The sequence below is a fragment of the Emydura macquarii genome, unplaced genomic scaffold (genome assembly GCF_026122565.2).
Source record: "Emydura macquarii macquarii isolate MOO-44397 ecotype Brisbane River unplaced genomic scaffold, CSIRO-AGI_Emac_v2 contig_3451, whole genome shotgun sequence".
NCBI classification, from domain to species: domain Eukaryota; kingdom Metazoa; phylum Chordata; order Testudines; family Chelidae; genus Emydura; species Emydura macquarii.
The window spans coordinates 1,603,100-1,619,431 of NW_027133588.1; positions in this window are offsets into that span (position 1 = coordinate 1,603,100).

Consider the following 16,332-nt stretch of genomic DNA (forward strand, 5'->3'; position numbering starts at 1 on the left):
CCTTCGCAACAGCCTCCCTCTCCTGGGTTGTTTTGGTGAAAACCTCCTGACTTGATAACCTAGAACAAGCAGATACCCTGGAGAAGGTGATACTCTGTCTAGTTGTTAGGACTGTACATATGGCCTATCACCAGGATACTGAGACTGTAGACAGATATTCTGCCCTGGGCATAAACCCTAAACCTGCAATCCCTTCTGCCTCTACAGAATCCCAGTAGGGCTCTGGATGGGCACAGAGGTCTGCCCACATGGATGGGACTGCAGGATCGGGACCAGTATGACCTTCCATTTTTATGGTATGGTTTTAAAACTGTATCATCGGGTGTGAGCAGTGAAATACTCCCCCCGTTGCTGTCAGATCTGCCCCACATGCAGTCCTCCTTCTCCAAGTCCTCCTTCTCTTCCTCAGTATGCATGCCAGGAATGCGGACTGAGGTCTTCCAATCAGGGGATAGGAACCATTATATGTGATTTAAATGACCAATCACACAGCTTACGTGGCGAATTGCAAATACTAAATGCTCTAAGACAGCGGTCATCAGTGGAGTGGTGACTGGCCAGGGGGTGCTGGCTCCTCAATTCCCAGCTGCTAAACTACAAGCATGCAAGACCTCTAAAGACAATAGATACTTTCCTGCTGTTGCTTACACTGGTATGGCCTCCCCCATGCAAGCAGTTGTCAGTCCTTACAGTGCCAGCATGTGATGGTCAATGGGACAGGAGCCGGTCCCATGAGAAGTGAGATGTCAGTGAGACAATTTCTCCCTTAAGTGTCCCCAGTGTCAAAATGTTTGAGAACCCACCAGGTCCTCGATTTCACCTGCCAGTGCCTCCAATTAGGCTTCTAAATTCATATTTTGGCACCTATATAAAAAGTAGCTTGGTTTCCCAAGGTGCTGAGCACCTGCAGCTCCCATTGAAGTTAAATAGAGGTGGAAGATGCTCAGCATGTGGCAGAATTGGACCAAAGTGTCCTACCTTGGTACCTTCTACTTTCTTAGACACCACACACAAAAAGACTGAGCAGTGAGTGCTGCACTGGGGAGAGACAGGCCAATGCTCTATTAGACCCAAAGTGCTCTCACCAGTTAGTGTCAGGGCAGTGGAGATGTGCAGAAAAAATAGCAGACTCAGGAAGGAAGGCTTGACTTCACCATCTGTAAAGCAGTCACTCTGCTGGTGATTCCTCTACCAGTGTCCTGACCTTTTCCCAGCGAGAGGATCTATGAGGACCAGAGCAGTGCTCCTGGATTTCCCCTCTGATTGATGTAGCACCGCACCAGCTTAGCATCAGTGGGTCTATTGGAAAAAATGATTTTTAATTAAAGTATTTTTTTTTTTGCTTTAGTGTCTGGGTCTCGAGTAATTATTAGTTGCTCCAAGGAGACTGTACTTTAGGAAAATTTTTGGTGGTAATGCAAAGGAATTTATCTGATTAACTTCAGCTTTCAGCCAAGGTTTCCTTTGGGAGAGAAAAAAACATCCTTCACCTGCTAGGCAAATTGTTTAATTATGGAAATCTGGCAGGGCTGAATAGATGCTGATTTCTCCGTGGCTGACACGGAGTGGGAGAAGAGAATAGGGTGTGTGCCAACAAGCCCAGGCCGGAGGGCATGGCTGCAATTTAATGTCTCTTGCCACATGCCATTTTGAATTTCAGGTCATGGTGCCTGGAGTGAGAAACTTGGGTTTCCTGTCACCAACCCCAAATGGGAATGGGTTAAAGGGGTATGGGCTAGAGGGAAGGGGCCAGGGGAGAGACAGATGCACTGATATTCTTGGCTGGTGTTGGACTGAGCAGGTACGGGCCACCCTGAGGAGAGAGCAAAGAGAAAGACTCCAGTCTTGAAACCCCATGCCTCTTCAGCTGCCGCTCCACACCCAAGAGATACTGAATGGATGGGAATCCCATTTCCTCCCTTTTGCTATCCTTCTTCCACCTGGGCCCTGCCTGGCCTAAGACTCTGGAACAGTTACTGCTGCTCCTGGGAGCCATGGCCCTGCATGGCTAGAGGAGACTCAGCTGGGGGATCCCATATAAATTGGCAGGAACTCTTTCACAAGTCCCCAAAAGCCAGAGGGGGCAGTTAAAGGCTTGTAGTCATTTGGGGAGATGAGAATGACAAAGCTGTGCTTTAGTGACATGAAAGCTGAGATTATCCTTGATGTTTAGACATTCCCAAAATGGGGATGGTGGCAGGGAAGGAGTGGCGGCACTGTACAGATGTTGTGGGCTCTACAGAAGCAAGATCTGGGTGTGAAGGGTGGGGAGAGAAGGGGACCCAACAATGACATAGAATCAGGGTCTGACGGATAATAAGGATTTGACCAGAGTGTTTGGAAGAAGTCAGCAGTGACTGAGACAGACCTAATTCTGCAAACCCCTGGGCTATGGGACCCAGAGGCACAGCCAAATCCAGGAGTAAAATCCTGGACCCATTGAAATCAATGGGAGTTTTACAGTTATCTTCAGTGGGATCAGGATTAAACCCCAGGGAAATTCTCCTAGTGGGGCTGTTACCCAGATTCTGTTTTCAGGGTATCCCCAGAATAGCTAACTTGTTGCCCCTCTTGGGTTTTACTAAGGGTTCTCCTAAAATAGCCCACCTGTTCCCCTGTTGAAACCAACTGTTCTCATTAGGTATGGGTCTCCAGGGTGGCCAGGATATATTTTGGGCTTGCCAGGGGTTCCCTGTTTTAGAAACTCCCCAGAACAGCTCGGACCCGTTACCACCAGAGGACATGGATGCAGCTTCCAAGAACTGATTGACACAAACAGTGTTCTTTTCCAAAAGAAGGTATCTTTGTATTGGTGCTAACCACGACCCCAGCACAATAACAATCTAAAACCCAAATCTCTTCCAACAAGTTAAAGAGCACCCCAAACCATGGTAACATACAGTTGAGATGAACCTAGGTGGCTGCACGCCGTTTCAGATGGCCAGTCTTCCACAGGTTGCTGACAGCAGTTGATAACAGTCTTTAAATGTTCATTAGGTCAGGTCTCTTCTCCTCAGCTGACACGCTGACCTTTATACTGGTTTTCAATTCTATTTTTAGACACATGATGTCATTCTTCTTGTTTACTTCCTTTTGCTAACTGCCAGTTCTATTTTTAGACTTGCAGCCTTACTTGATCTGCTGAGTCACTGTCGTTTACTACTGGTTTCCCGCCAATTCTATATTTAGCGCTATGTGACCTGCAGTTTCCATCTAATGGTGGAGTGACTCTTGCTTATTCAAAATGGAAGCCAGGGATACAAAATGGAGTCTGGATACTTCAAAATGGAGTTTCTCTGGTATCAGAGCCTCTTGAGAAGGAGACACAATGTACTTATTCTGTCATGTGTTGAGGAGCTAGAGGGCAGCAGTTTTGCCTGTATATCGGGGGTGGTGCTGGGCTCCTGATGAAGGGCAGAATGTTTCTCTCTCTGTTCCTTTACGGGAAGAGCCCAGCTCTGCTTCTGCTTCTCTCTGATCGCTGGGTTACCAGCTCAGTGCTTTCTCAGGAAGAGAAGAGAGGCTGTTGTCCCAGTGCAGGTGGCTCAGACCTGCAGCTGCCTGTGATGCATTTCCTTTGGAGTGGAGCTGATGGCCCTGGGGAGCAGGTCTGCCTGGTGATGTCATTAATTTGGTTGAAATAAAACGACTGATGAATGTGACTGACACAGGATTCCTGTGTCCTCTGGTGCCAGGCTGGGAGTGGCTTGGGTATAGAGCCTGGTGTCATTGGCAGCACCAGACTGAAGATGAAACTTTGATAGAAGGAGGAAGAAAGAGTGAGTAGGGAGAGGAGGACATGATGTTGCAGAACAATAACATGCGGCCTTTCTGTACAGCCATCCATTCATCCATCCTAGGATTGCTATATGCTTTCTCAGTGCTAATGGACTGAGCCTCTCAGCAACACCTATGAGCTGTGGGTATTATTCCCACTTTAAAGATGCGGTAACTGAGACTCAGAAGCTGTGACTTGCCCAGAGTCACCCAGTATGTCCAAGCAGAGCCAGATGTCATAACTTCCACTCTTTGGCTTTAGTCATGAGGTCACGTATACAGCATTAGTTTACACACACAGGAATTGCAGGACTGGATGAGATTCATGGTCCATCTAGCCCAGTAACCTGACAGAAGCCAAACCCAGTTGCTTCAGAAGAAGGTGCAAGAAATCCTGCAACAGGTGGATGCAAAATAACTTGGCCGCAGCGAAAGTTCCCTCCTGACCCGCATTAGTTAGAAGCTGGTTATGCCCCGAAGCATAAGGGTTTAGATTCCTTCTAAAACTGTTTTTTGCTAATCCTTGCTATTATAACTCCTGCTGTTCTTGTGGATCTTGCTTTAGGCTGTAAACCTCAGAGATTAGCTAGGAGGTATTTAAACGACCTGGAAGAATACATTGTCTATTGTCAGTAAATGGAAATATCAGTGGATTGTCACTTGTTTGTTCATAAATCACTCATCTGAATCTGCTGGTACCATCAGTTCTAACTCATTTCTCTTGTACAGCACCTCGCACAGATCTGGCTGCGGTCTCTTGGTGCTATAACACAAATATTAAATATGATGTAAGGATGTGAAATGAAACCTGTATAGTTCTGTTGGTGATGAGGGCCGTGTAATTACCTGAATGGTTGGATGGATGGCTGGAAAGACTTCTGCAACCACCCACTCATCTCTGATATTGTATGCCATCACATGGGCACTCACGCATAGCCTGGCAGGTCAGCACTCTGATTTCCTCCACCATGCCCGTGGAATGCTAACACAGATTTAGCAGACGCACAGAAATTTGTCCTTTTCTCTCCACAGCAATTTGATTCGAAGCTCATACCCCTGTAGATGCCATCACCTCCTGGTGAGCTGGTCAGCAGCAGGATTTTGATCTCGTACTAGACTGCGTGACCACCAATTTGTTCTGACCTAATTACTAGGCCGCCATTGACTGCAGTGCATTCACTCACCTCCCCCTTAAACTGTTTCAAACCAAAGTCTCCATCATGGAGTTTTTTCTCATCGGGTGCCTGGAGGCTGCATCAGATGCATTTCCAGCTGAACTGGGACATCACTCTTTCTCTCCGACAGTTTCTACACTGAACGCAACATAGACAGCATTAGCACTGAGTGCACAAAGCCACGCGCCTTGCCTCCTCCTCTCCTCTGCCTTGTGTATGAGTGGGAGAGAGATAAGTGCTTACATACTTAGAAGATGAATAGGTGCTGTTTAAAAAACAATGGATGACAGATAGCAAGATGGGTATGTATGGCCATAGCTGAGTAAATAGGCTTGTACATCGATAGATAGGTATTGATGGCAGTAAACAGACGGACAAATGAATGGATGGATATGCATGGGGACAGATGGATGGAGAGTGAGAGAGAACTCACAAGAGACCATCACTTCACATATCACTGTTCTATTCAAGCATTTCCCCACTGGACCCCATCAAGTGTAGGAAGGGTGTAAACTGCAAGGAAGAAAAATAATTGTTTATGTTGTTCCAAGCTTTGTTGTAATGGCAAGTAACTGAACAAAAGAAAAAATCAGAATATCAGGGGGAAATGTCCTAAAGACTGTGAAATGGGCTCTCAAAGAAATGACAAACTCCATCACCTGGGATATTTAAAATTTGAGGTTTAGGAATATGCTGGAGGGGACGATCCAGCACTGGTAAGGAGATGGATAAGATGGGACAGATCCTCAGCTGCTGTACGTTGGAGTTGCTCCAGTCTTCTTCTTTTGTATGGCAATTTGAAAACCAACATTAAAGGTCGACTTCCAAGTTTGTCATGGCTTCTGGTGACATAGAACGAATCAGGCCTGTCTCTCTGGAGAAGGAACTTAGAGGGCAGCAGTGCACTAGCTGTTCCATTGTTTGGTTGTCTTCTCCACATTGATATGCTGGGGTGTCCTTCATGTTCCATTTGTGTAGTAGGCAATTGCAAAGCCCATGTGAGCTTCTGATGCGATTCTCTGTGATCCATATCTTATGTGCATGGCAAAGCCAAGTGGTTGATCTCTAGGATTCATAATGAGGTCTTGATTCTTGATCCAGCTGTTTTCCCACAGCTTCTGCCACTTGTCTCTTGGTGACAGTCCCGAGGTTTTAAGGTCTTTAGCCACGAACCAGAAGGAGTTCCTGGAGTTAAGACAGCATCTTGAGGGGAAAATTGAGGGTTGGAGATCTTTATAGATGGGCAGGTCTGGATTTGTTATTGCCTGGTTGTATTCTTGTATATTATTACTGCTTTGTAGTTTGCACTGAAGTTACCGAAGTGACGGCAGTCTATGCTAGCTGTGGATCTGGATGATCTCAAAAGTCTTTTACACCTCTAATGTCAGTGACTCTGCAATATGATTCTCCCATCAACTGTACTAAAAAGCACAAAGAACACCTTGTTCTCGCCTCTCCCTGCTTCCTGCACAAGGCGCCTACTCCTCGCAGTGCTGGATTTACCCAATTTAATCCTAACATTATCTGTTGCTTCTTTAATGGGTTCTGCAAGCTCCAGGCAAATCCTACCCTTTGTGCTCAATTAACAGCCTGTACCTTGGAGAGTGGGAGTTAATATAAATATTTTCCATGCAGTAATAGGACATTTTTCCGTGGTACTGTCATTATACTATTGATTTGACATCCAGGTGTTAGGAACAGCTGGATGGCAGAAAAAATTGCAACTTCGTTTCATTTTTGCTGGCAGGGGAGGGGTAGCCTTACCTCTAGGCCTTTCCACCCCCTTCCTCCCTCTACCCCCCCATGTTGTACCCCGACAGGAACACTTATAACCTGCTATTGTGGGCAATATTATGACCAGCTGGATTCTTTAAAGAGGCAATTAATTCTTCACCTGCTTCCCAATCAGTTTAAGCTGCACTGTAAAGAAAAACTCGAAACAACCCCTGCCAAATTCCAGCATTCGCAAAGTTCCTGTTGCATTTTAGTTATTTATTTAAGTCAGGTCAGACAGTGTGTTAGTGGCCTCTGATATACAGGAGCCTCATTGATTTTGATGGAGCTGTGAATTACACCAGCTTAGGAGCTGGCCCTTATTTTAACTCGTCCTTTTGGAGTAAGAGGCCATCACTATTTTCTCGTTTGTCCACGTTTTTAGATTGTTTCTGCCTGGTTCGTTCATAGTGCTAAATTCCTGCCACTCCTAATGCCTTGTTCCTTAAGCCCACTCTGATTCTTGGCTATTTGGTCTGTTTAAAAAACCATTCCCAGAATTATGCGCCAATCTAGAGTGAAGGTTATGATGCCATTTTCCCCTTAGAGAGGTTTTGATTGGGTTTGACTACTTTCAAAGGAGAAAATACAGGCTGTATTTATTCCTCAGGGCATCCTTGAGTAATGCATGCTGTTTGAAGGTGTGTTACCCTCACACTACACTGGGTGTGGCTTCCATGCCAAACTCATCTTGATAGTAGATTTTGACATGACTGCCATCACCATGGTCTATGAACATCTTACAAGAGTACGAAGTGTACATGTGATGGCATAGTTCATTTTCTTCTCTCTTATACAGCAGGGATTGCTGTGGCGTACCGTAGGTCTCCGGAGCCCAGGGGCCAAACCTACATTTGTGCTCGCCCCACCTCACACGCCTCCCCCCACAGGAGGGGTCCCAGCACCACCCCCCAGCTGCCCTGGGGAGGAGGGGTCTGAACCTGTGGGGTCAGGGGAGGCATGAGGCCGGGGCGGAGGGGGAAACAAATGCAGCTTGGCTCCGCTGCCCCCTCCCGTACTTACCCGCCATGCGGCGCCCATGTCTCCTGCTCCAGCCCCACAGCCTGGCGCCAGCTCAGACGGGGGCGGCTTCACCTCCCCCTGCCCTGGCCTGGGGGAGGGGGCAGCCCTTCACAACATGCGGGGAGCTGGGTGCAGGAGCAGGAGAAGGAGCAGCAGCTGCCCCTCAGCCTCCTGCGCCCCCCACCCATTGTGAAGGGCTGGCCCAGCGCCCCGCACTTACTCGCCACTCACCCCAGTGCCAGCTTGAATGGGGTGGCCTCATCCTCCAGCCTGGGGGGTAAAGGGGGGCTGGGCCAGCCCTTCATGACAGGCAGGGGGCACTGGAGGGGTCGGTGCCCCCCATCCCCTGAGCATTGAGAAGGGCTGCCCCAGCGCCCCCCTGCAGGACATGACTTCCTTCCCCTCTCGGTACGCCACTGAGGGATTGGACTTGGTCTTGTATGTTCATGCTTTTAACCTGGTGTTGCTTTGGGAAGGCTGGGTTGAAATCGATTTTGCATCATGCTCTGATCTTGATCCCTTCCCAGAGAGAGCTCCAGATTCTTGAGCCAGCTGGGAGATCATAAAGTCAGACTATCTCTATAGACATATATGCATATGGCATATAACCATTTCACACACAAACATGCCGCACCCATACACTTAATATAACTTGGGGTTGGGAAGGAATTTTCCCCCACATCAGATTGGTAGGGACCTTAGTGTGTTTGCTGCCTTCCTCTGCAGCAGCGGGCAGATTTGTTTGCCTGTTGGACAAACAAATATGGGTCTCTCTCATAAAACAAATATCAACAAGTATCTGGGTATCTCTCTCTAAATTACTTCCCTGCCATTGCAGAGGCCTTGGGCATTGGTGCACTTCACTCCTTCCTATTCTTTGCCTGGGGCATACAGTACTTCCGTCTCCAGAAGGCTGTAATACAATAGTCTAATCAAGGTTACTAGGCTATGCAGGGGTAATTGGGTAGGGTTTAGTGGCTTGTGTATACAGGAGATCAAACTCCTTTACTCTGACTACCTTCCCCCAGCTCAGTATTCTACCAAGGAGTAACAGTACACTCTGCACACAATCCACCACAGTCCTGATACTGCAGCTGGTGGATATTTTTTCATAAGAACAGATTTTTTGACAGTTTTTTTTCCCAATCAAAACAAAACTTCTTGTGAAAAATATTCATTTTGATCAACATTTTCTTTTTAACCAAAAACTGAAAACTAGGAAGCAAGTTTTATTATTATTATTACTGCTCCTAACTTAAATAAGCAAAGGGGTGGAAGGAAATGCATCTCTGTAAAGAGGTATGCCTGTTCTGAAGCACCCCCTTCTGTCCAGGGGTGGTTCCACAGCAGCCAGCCTCAGTTTCCCTTTGCCCTAGAGCTCTTCAATAAGTCCTCTGAGGCCTGTGTCAGAAACAAATTTGATTTCCTGGGGACTAATTTATTAACATACAAGAGCTTCAGACACAGTCTCTTTCACCCCAGTCTCCTCCTAGGCACAGCCCCTGCTGTCTAAGGTCTGTTTACTTTGCAGCTTCAAACACTGTCTTTCTCATCTGAGGTCTGGCTTCAATTGTCCCCAGCTAAACTCAGGATTTCAGCCTTCCCTGCCTGCTCCTGGCTCTCTCTTAAAGTCATGAGGTTACAAAACCCAGGTCACTCTTCATGGGCCTGTACCCTGGATCTTGAGGCCACCCCTGCCTGAAAGCTTCCTCAACTGCTTCCCTCAGGGCTTTGCCCCAGCTCCTCAGCTGCTTTCTCTGTCTCCAGTGGCAACCCTGTCTTTTCCTAGGAAGCTCTTATGTGCTTTTTTCCTGCCCTCTTGTTCCTTCTTATGAAGCCCAGGATGTTCCCTTTCAACCAATCAGCAGCAGGGAACCAGTCACAGGTGCCTTCCCTTTCTCCTTGTGACAGTCTCTCTCACCAGCCTGTCCCTGTGGGACTGCCAACCCTTTCAGTTCTCTCTTTTAGAGTGAAATTAACCACTGTAAAAAGTGAGAGAAAATGGAGCTAATTAGCTTAATAATGCTATTAATAGACAATTATGAGAATGTTTTCCCCACCCACAAGTAGCACACTGAGAGGAGAAGAATTGCCCCAAATAGTTCCTGTCGATTCTTGCATAACATAATAGTTCCCATTGATTCTTGCATAACTAATCCTGAGAACTTCAGCCCAAGGCACCAGTCTTTGTATTCTTTCCTCCTAACGTTGGGGTGGGGAGAGGCTTGTTACCTTCTTTCTGGAGGGGGAAAGAGCCCTCTGTAGCCTTTCACCACTGGACAGCACAGCCACAAACCTTCCAGCTGAAAACTGCTTGGGAGTCCTTTCCCAGCTGGAAGGACTGTTAACAAGCAAGGTTATGTACTCTCCCTACCTACTACCCACTCCCTGGTGCTAACTGCACAGCATTTGTAGCTCCTTCCATCATGGGGGGTAAATCACAGTGAGAAATAAGGGCTGGGAATTGAATCTAGGTCCCCATGCATCAGGCCATACGCAGGAATTAGCCACTTAACTGCAGATCCCAACTGAGGACTTTATACCGAGGACCTAATTAATACTCATCCAAAAAACCCAGGGGAGCTCTTACACAAAAAATGTGGAAAAGAGCGAAGGTTGAAAGTGTGTGTCAGTGGAGCCCAGCGGACACTCAGAGCCAATATTCCACTTTCTTTATAACAATTTTACTCCTTATGGAAACAAACAAACAAATGTACAAATATTAAGTCTGAAAATGAACAGTGAAGGGATACAGTCATGTCTGCATTGCTGTATGATGCTTCGTCCCTCTATCTATACCACCCACCCTATCTAACCTACACTGCTAACCCACCAACCTCGCATATGCTGCCAACCTGACCTATCCCACCAACCCAATCTGAATTTTGCCCCCTAAAAATTGAAAGAATTATATGTAAAAATCAAAATAACAAAACACTAGGAGATTATAAAAACCCAATTTCCTATTCAAAAGGCCCATTTCCAATACACTGTAACTCTAACATAATTGTCAACATTACTCACTTAATAAAATCCCCAAACAATCCCCTGCATATGTTGGTTGCTACACAATATAGTTAATGTAGATGACAATACAAATTTCCTAGGTCTACATTATTGTATGTGTACACAAACTTACACCACCATATAATCATCCCATTTCATAACAAGCACAGAGAGCAATCATTCCAAGTCTAATCATAAAAACAATCAGCTACTCCACCAACACATCACACTATGAACAAATGAAGGGAACTTAATGTTCCCTAGGACAGCATTCCTTACAAAACCTTTCCTGCACATTTCGGAGAATAATCTACCAGCCTTATTCACGTTGAGTAGCACCTAATTCTGTGAATACTGTACTTAAGTGTCCTCCAATAGAACCTCAAGGTCCTGACCAAGGGTAGGCCCCCATTGTGCTATGTGCTGAGCAAACACTTAAGGAAGACAGTGCTTGCCCTGAAGAACTTACAGTCAAAATAGACAAGACAGATGTGGTGTGTGAGGAGAAACAGAGGGGAAGTAACTTGACCAAAGTCATACAGCTGGTTAGTGGGACAGCTAAGAAGAGAACCCATGTACCCCATCTCCCAGGCTAGTACTCTATCCCCTAAACTGTGCTGCAATTGATTTCAATGCGCCTACTCACAGATTAAGCTGTTGCTCAAGATGAGTAAGATGCTCAGACTCTGGTCCTTAATAAACAATATATACTATCAACAATTATGTACCCAATAGCACTTTTTTCCATTACAGGACAAGTCACAGATGGTGAGAGATGAAGGACTCTCTGGGTCTAATCCAAACTCATTCATTGAAGTCAATGTAAAGATTCACATTGATTTTAATGAGCTTTGGATCAAGTTCTACATGGAGAACTAGCTGAATGCTATATCTGCTTATTTCCAGACATTGAAATATTTGGTTGTTTTAAAGTTGTAGAATCTTACACACAAAGGAGCAGTATGGCTCAGTGATGAGAGCACTGCATTGCACTGGGACCTGGGGTCTGTTCCTGGGTCTGCCACTGGCCTGCTAGGTGACCTTAAGCAAGTTGCTTCGTTGCTCTTGACCTTAGTTTCTCCATCTGTAAAATGGGGATAAAGATACTGACCTCCTTGTAAAGCCCTTTGAGATCTGCTGGTGAAAAGTGCTAGGTTGAGCTAAGTGTTGTTACTGATGTGGGCTTTTGGAGTCAGCTGGACAACACTGGAACATGCTTTCAACCTTAACTCTTTTTTTAACAAAGCTATTTGTCTGCAAATAGATTCAATTTCATGTCTCAGACTGGCTGCTCTAAGCATGCAGCAGAGAGGAGGCGCTTATTACTAGTCGATGGCCAGAATCTCGGCCCCATTCCCCTTCTGACGGTGTTCTGGGCTTTGTTCATTTCAGTTCTCATGCTGCTCTTTTTTTTTTTAAAGAACAAAACTGGCATCAGGGAGAAAGGCAGGAGACAGGTTGCTAAGCTATTTCCCAATATCCAAAGCAGAGTTTTCTTGCTTCTTGCCAAACAGTAAGGCAGGGCTTTCTGTAGGGTGCACTGATTTATAACACAGCATGTTATGGTGAAGCCAGCCAGAGCAATTCCTGGTTCCCTGGACCCTCTGAGCTCTCACTAATGCTGTATAAACATGTCCCATCCTTTCTATATTGTCTCACCCTTCCAGCCAAAAGACCCCAGTGCTTCCTGTCTACACAATCTTCTCATGGTGAATTCAGGCCTTTAAGTTCTCCTGGTCTAGTTGGCCCTGTGTGGGGGAACAAACATTTCAGAGAAACTTTGATAGAGACTTTGGACTTAACCTTCCGTCATAATATGTAAATGTGGCTTCCAGAACTACTCTCATACTCCTTGTTAGCTGAGCTCTCTTTCTAGATGTTTGTCCACAAGACCTGTGAGGCCCGTCATTTGCGCAGCCTGTAGGCCTGTCAATGAAGAGTTCTTAGACTATAATATTTCTAGAGCCTGGCTAAATCTCACCACAGTCTCCTCATAACACGTAGGAGTCTTCTCTGTTGGAAGTTCATCCCAGAGCTTGAAAAAAATTTGACCAAAACTTTTTTTCAGTGAAAAATGCAGATTCGGCAGCACCAAAACGTCTCTCAAATTCGTGCTGGTTTTGCTGGATTGTTCCTTTTAAAGAAATCCAACAAGTCTGAAAAATTGACACTTTTTGATTTTGTTTTCGTTCAAAATGGCTTTTCATTTAGATAGTTCCTTTAATATTATTTTTAAAAATTCAACAATGTATAAAAATGCCCAAAATTGACATGAAACCTTTCATTTTGGGTTGAACAAAACATTTTGTTTTACCCAAAACATTTTTTTTTAACTTTTTGAAATTACCAGTGACCTGGAAAATCAGTTATTGCACCGCTGTAGTTTATCCTTTGCTCTCTCCATTGCCTGTCTCCCTCGGTGTGTCATTCACTCTGCTTTTATATTGCAACTTACCACCTACCTCTTTTTCATTATCTTCAACCAGTGAGCAGTTCCCACATGTGCAGTCATTCTTAGCAGCCTTGCATGCTCCTTAGGACACAACGTTTCCAAACTGAGGTGTATAATATTGATGTCACTCCATATGGGAGTCCCAACTTCTGCTCCCGGCAGATCTGCCTCTTGTTCCACTTAGCACCTCACATGCTGTGTAATGAGGACATCTCAAATTTGTCAGCCATAAGCCCCCTCTGGAAAGCTGACAGAAGCTTAGATCACTGTGAGTTATGAAGGAGCTGAGGACAGGTAGTATGACTGCAGTAAGTCAGCAAACATTAGAGCTGTTGAGGGCTAGAACGCCCTGAGCTGTCGTGTAGGAAGAGTATGCATTGAAAAGAATAGAAAGCTTCCCATTGATTCCAGTGGGTTTTGGATCAGGCCCTAAATGAGATGTGCAAAGAGTGAGAAGCATTTGCCTGTGGTTTAGTGAGGCCCTGTTGTTGTTGTTTATTAAGAGCATGGACTTAGAGGGGGGTGATAATATGAGCAGCTGCAGCCAGGGCATTGTGGGCAAAGGTGAGGTATTTAGTTATGAACCCCTATTATATATCTTGAGGGGGACCCCAAAATTCTTGCATCGTTGATCACCACAAGGTGCCCTGTACAGTCATGGGGACATTGGAGATTCACAATATCACCCCCCAACAACTAGTTCGCCTGCTCAAAGTAACTTGGAGTTACAAGGGGGGACACTCTCCATTCCCCCTCTTTTCCAGGACACAGCACAGCTCCTGTAAGGGAGAGAGAAGGAGCCAGGCAGAGACCCAAATGAGCAGACCTAAGTCGCCTGCAGTTCTGAATGAACTGCCATATGCTCTTGGGGGGGATGGTGATGGAGGCCAAGGATGAGCTCACGCTCAGGTGTTGACGACACACAGTAAGAACAACACTGAGAATGTCCTCCAAAGATGCTGCTTTTCTGATGGGGCCTCCCCCAGGTGTCCCTGGCGTCCAGCAGCTGCTGGCTGCAGATGTGAGCAGTGCTCCTGGAACCCGTGAGTGACTGGCTCCCGAAGTGACAAGGTGGGTGAGGTAACATCCTTCATGGGACCAACTTCTGTTGGTGAGAGAGACAAGCTTTCCAGCCCAGCGAGTCTCTCACACCAACAGGAGTTGGTCCCATAAAAGACATTACCTCACCCACCTTGTCTCTCTCTTATCCCGGTGCTGACACCGCTACACCTGCACTGGCTCCCTGAGGCACATGCATGGGGCTCTTCTGAATTTAGCCCAGGACTGTCAGGCTGCTGCTGCTGCGTCAGAGCATTGATCAGTACCTGCTAGCTGTGTCCGGTCTTAGACACAGAGAGATATGGGGCAGGAGAAATTATAAGTGAGTTTGTGGAGGGGGAAAGCCTCAAAAGATGGATGAGATGAGTTCCCTCCTCCCCAGAAATAATTGTGCAGGTGGCTCCCAGCAAGCTAACGCCTACCTTGGGCATTGGCAGCCACTCCCCCGCCCAGCTCCATCCTGTGTTTTTCTCTCTGTTAAATGACAGGCAAACAGATTGAGACTTGGGAAGAGGCCCCAGGTGCTGCTGGAGCTTCAGCTACTTCCCCTGGCAGTGCCTGTCACTCATTATCTGCATAAATTAGCCATCAGAAGACACTCGGGGCTTGGAGAGAGCAGGGTATGTGGGAGTGAAGCCCTGTAATTCTTTAGCCTCCCTTTGATTCAGGCACAGACTGGCTCTGCTCTAGACAAACCTCCTTTCACACTGCCCTTTCCTACTGCACAAAGCGAGCACCTGGAGGTGTTTAACCAACAGGGCTGCTGGATTGGCAGTGTTTTCTGCAGAGGACCATTGCCTTATGAGGTTGAAAGGGCCATGGACTGGTCCACTATGAAGGGGAAGGACCTCTGGGTTATAGTCACATTGGTGGAAGGGGCAGATGTATGTGTAACCCCTTTGGGGTTTTAGAGAGCATGGTCCCCTTCAATCCTTGTCCTGTAGAGGAAAGGCTGAGTGTTCCAGAAGGAGGAAGTGCTGTTTGGGGGAGGGGAGACAGAAGGGCTGCAGCGATCAGGCCCTCACAAAAGTGGAGCAGCCCAGAGCTATATTCACTGTATTAGCCCAGTGTGTGTGTGTTCACTCCAGGGGGTGTGAAACAGGTGCTCCTGGGCTGGAAGGGACTTTACCTGCTGTGTTCCTGCATGCGCCTTTTCCTGGCCAGAGCTGCCTGCAGAGCAGACTCCATCTTGGCCACAAGGGCGCTAAAGTTACATATGTAAATCAACTAATGTATATTAAATAATCCCATTACATCTGATAATTCACAATCTTACAACACCAGCTGTCAAAATGTTAGGCACGTTTTTGAGAAAATTCTGTCCTTTAAAATTATTTTATTTTATTTTTACAAAATTCAAACTTTGGATGACAAACTTCATCAAAATTTTACAAATTCTGCCCAGCTCTTGAGGTGATTGAAAAATGTATTAAAAGTTTCACAGAAAATTAAATGTATTTTTGTTCTGTTTTCCCTTGACTAAATCTGGGTGAAACAGAGTTGAATTTGGGAAATTTCAATCAGCTCTAATCTAAAACCACAAGACAATTAAATTATGAATGATGATGAATAATTATTGGCATTGCAGTAGCACCTCAGATCTCAAGTCATGGACCAGGACCCCACTGTGCAAGGCGCTGTACACAGAACAAAAAGACAGTCACTTGCCCAAAGAGCTTACAATCTAGGTAGGATGTTTTCATTTTGGGGCCGTCCATAAGGCGAAGGCAACAGAAGAATAACATTAGGCTTCCCTGAAGCAGCATTGCTCTGCAACTCTGAACTATTTGGTTTTTTTGGGGTGAGGGGGAGCGTTTCTTCAATACCATCTGGATCACCTTATCTGTTCTGGGTACAGCCCCTGATGTGGGAAGAACCTGGGCTGGATTTCTGTGCCCAGCTGGTAAAAACTCAAGGGGCCAAATTTGCTTAGCACTCAGTCTTTTCCATTGAGGACAATGGGAGCTGCAATGCCCTGAGCTCGTTTGAAAATGTGGCCCTAGACGAGTGGTATACAAATGTTTTAGTCTGTGGGATGAGTGTATTATTTCAGAAAGGTTAAGAGGC